Source organism: Pteropus vampyrus, unplaced genomic scaffold, assembly GCF_000151845.1.
Source record: "Pteropus vampyrus isolate Shadow unplaced genomic scaffold, Pvam_2.0 Scaffold36, whole genome shotgun sequence".
NCBI classification, from domain to species: domain Eukaryota; kingdom Metazoa; phylum Chordata; class Mammalia; order Chiroptera; family Pteropodidae; genus Pteropus; species Pteropus vampyrus.
In genome coordinates, this window is record NW_011888817.1 from 3,106,664 (window position 1) to 3,110,602 (window position 3,939).

The window sequence follows — 3,939 nt, forward strand, 5'->3', positions numbered from 1 at the left end:
TGGGGTTGACATAAGGAGTAACAGGGTTGGACAGTGCTGTGCACCTTGATGGTGCCAAATAAATGGCACAGTACTCTACCTCTTCCTGTGTTTTGACTTCCTCATGGGTTCTCAAAAACTCGTGAATTGGTTTTAGAGAAAACTACTGACTTAGATCCTGATGAAAAATGCTGGCAAAATGAGAACTAAAATAGCCAAACTGAGTATGTCTGGGTCAAAGGAATGCTAATTACCTTCACACTGATGAGAATTGTCCTTCTATGCCTCGTGACCACACAGTACAATAACAATCATGTGTATCATCACAATGGATAGCAGATCAACTATCCTGCCAGTTGGTGGTTATTTATTCAACAAATACTTCCCCAGCATCTCCAAAGAGCTGGCCTGGTGCTGACTGGCTTGCCTCAGGGGATGATGCGCTCCCTGGAGAATTAGACTCTGGCTGGGACACTGCCTTCAGACTTTGAGACCTTTTCCTTTAGAACACTACACATACACACACACATGCACACACACACACACACGCACACAAGTCATGCTTTCTTTGCTGCAAGGTGTCTTCTTACAACTTACATTGGCAAGACATAAGTCATACTCTTAGGGGCAAAGGGTTATGTCTTTGTTTCCCCAGCATATTGTACACAAAAAGGAAAGTCCAAAGTCAGAATGGAACTCCCATAATGCCAATTAGGAGGCTGGGCTACATGGTGGTTAAGATCACAAGCCTCGGAGTTGGGCTGACCAGACTTCAGGCCCGTTCCATCACTAGGGCTGGGATTAGGCAGAGGCAGGTGAGGCGCCTCTCTTGCCTCACCCTACTGCCTCACTCTAGTCATGGCCCTGTCCACCACTTCTAGTTGTGTGACCTTAGAAAAGTAACTTCATCCCTCTGTGCCTCACCAAGAATAGTAATACCTAGTCAATAAGGTTTTGAAGAGATTAAATAAAATAAAATAAAACCTGGTCCTTAACCGTTATCAGTTTCAGCACTTGTCAGAGTGGCCACCAGAGGGCAGTGGTCAGCATGCTGGAAAATAACTTGCCTGGTGATCAGTGATCCCTTTGAAGGAATACACACATGTGCACACAAGTATGCAAGGGTGTGTGGTCTGATTGGGTCGACACGGCCACCAGCCAACAGAAACCCTTAGGACCTTGCTGGTCACTCTCCGCTGTGGTCACTTGAGAATTGTCACAAGGCTGAGGCCAGTGAATTGGGATTTACCGGGACACTCTATTCTACATACTCTAACCATTAAGCCACCCGGCTTTTTCCAGAGTGGTTCCTTCTGCTGCTGTGCAGCTTTCTCCTCTCTTTCCTTTGGTAGATGTCTCCTTCGATTCCATCCCGAGAGTGACCTCTCTGAGTCCAAAGTGACCTCTCTGAGTTCATTCTTCCATAGATGACGTCCATCTGGGTTCCCAAAGCATTCTATTCTTTCCTCAAGGGTGGCATTTATAACATGTTATGAAATTACTATTTATGTTCAGTTAAACTGTGCAGAACAGGGCAAATTTCCCCGAGTTGGTGGGGGGAGACCAAGCCTTACACTGAGGGAAGAAGAGGGTCCTTTGGTGCAGAGTGTAGAAAGAATTCAACACTCACACCAATGTTAGAGTCAAAGGAAAGTTTATTTATTAGAAAAGGGGCCACATTCCACAGAGTGTGGTCTCTCTGAGGCAGAGAGTGAGAGGGACCAAGAGAGACGTGGAAAGGCAGTGAGTAGGGGGCTGAGTGTTCAGGGAATTCAGTTTATAAATCATTCTTTAGTCCTCATTTCCTTTGATATGGATATGAGTGAGTAAGGGGAAGGAGAAGAGTATGTAGCAGCTAAAAGCTCATTGACTGGCAGTTTCCAGCCTTTAATCCTTAGGTTTCCCATGGGGAATGACAGTTCCTGTTTTCCCTTCACAAGTATAGGAAATGGGTTGTCAGTGATCCCAGTAGAAATCTTCCTTTGTTCTGAAGGTGTCCTCCTGGCCTGGCTGCAGAGTTGATCAGCATATTGCAGTTTCTGAATGTGGCTTGATTAACACTTTTAATTCTCTTGCCTCTTCCCTATATTAAAACTAGAGGTTAAGAGTAGGGACTCTTGGGGACCCCGAGCCTGGGCTCTGTCACTTACTTATAACCGTATACACATTACCTAACCTCTCTGATTCTCAGTTTCCTTATTTGTAAACATGGGGCTAATAATGATATCCAGCTCATAGGGTTATTCTGAAAACTAAATGACATTATGCTTGCAAGTCCCTGGTTTGTTGAAAAAATGAACGAGCAATTGAGCGAATGCCTATTGAACCCACTGAGCTGTAAGCTCCTTGGGGGTAGGAACAGTTTTCTTTTCTTTTTACATTTTGTGATGCCTGAATCCCAGTGTGGGCACATGGTTAGTGCAGTTTTCAAAATAGGGTGCCTGTGAACAGCAGCCTCGGCATTACCTTGGAGCTTGTCAGAAATGCTCATTTACAGGTTCTATCCCTGACCTACAGAATCAGAAATTCTAGGGATGGGGCCCAGTAATCTAGGCTTCAACAAGCCCTTGAGGTGATTCTGATGAATGCTGAAGTTTGAGATCTACCTCAGCTTAGAACAAAGCCTCTAAAGTATTTGTTTAAATTCATGTACAAATCTGTAAAATATGTGATTTGAATTAGTATAGGCTGTAAGCTCCCCAGAGGCAACAGGGGCCCTGGTTTCCCTAGTGCCAACAAAATGCAGGCACATAGTAGGTTCTCAAAAATGTAAAACAAGTGAGTGAGGATCCCTTTGCATTCTTTTTGTGGTTCTAAGTCTCTTAAACTTTCCAAACTTCACTTTTATTACCTGTTCACTGTCCCAGGATTGATGGAAGGGTCAAGAGGCAAATGAAATATATAAATCTACGTAACAAAGTAGTATTGTCACACTGCTGAACCCTAAGAGGAACCCTACTTTAAAAACCCCAAAGATGTCTGGTCTTCTATCCCTGATGTAATCTAGAACTTCAGGTACCTCAAGAGTTGTGCTGCAGACACACACCTGCCAGGCCTTGTCCATCCGTGGGAAGAGGAAGCCAACTCTTAAAGCACGTTGATAGCCTTGACAAGGAAGGAGCAGTAGTTATGAGCCCACGCTGGCAAAGGGTAGATGCTCAACAAATGTCTGATAAATAAATGACCCATTTATTTATGACCAGGAGAGCATAGTGGTTAATTGCATGGGTTTAGGGCAGTCAGATCTGGTCTTTTTCTCCACCTTGCTTTATTGCTTTGTCTCAGATCACCAGGATGATGTTGATCTGTAGGAGTGATAGTAGGTGTCCTTATTTTGTTTCTAAGGTTTTACTATTAAGTATGGTGTTTGCTGTAGTATAGTCATTCCTGTGCATTCTCATTTTTCCGTCAGGTCCTAAAAATCGTAAATGGGTTTTGAATTTTTCAAGCGTTTTTCCTGTATCTATGGAGATGGTCACATGGGTTTTTCTTTTAATTCGTAAATGTGGGATTTCATAGGTTGCTTTCTTTCCATTTTTGAGGGCAAGAATCTGTGTTATGCACTGGTGTCATAACAGCACTGGCACTTAATCGGCACTCAAATATTTGCTGAATTAACAAATGAGGAACAGACTCCTGGGCAACCTTCCAAAAAGTAGCTTTCCTATCTCTCATTCTGCACACGAGCGAAGCTTGGCGTTTTGCAGGAAATGTCCAGATATTGTGCATATATTCTTGAGATCAATCCAACTTGGTTGTCATTTTTTTATTTCGCAAGGGTACATTTAATTGGCTAATTTTTGTTTAGGATTTGTATCTCTGGATTTAAGAGAATTACTCTGTAATTTTGTTTTCTGTATTGTCCTTGTCTGGTTTGGGAATCATGGTTATTCTAAACTCATAAAATAAGTTAAGTGACTTTCCTTTGTTTTTCATTCTCTGAAAAATATTTAAGTTCAA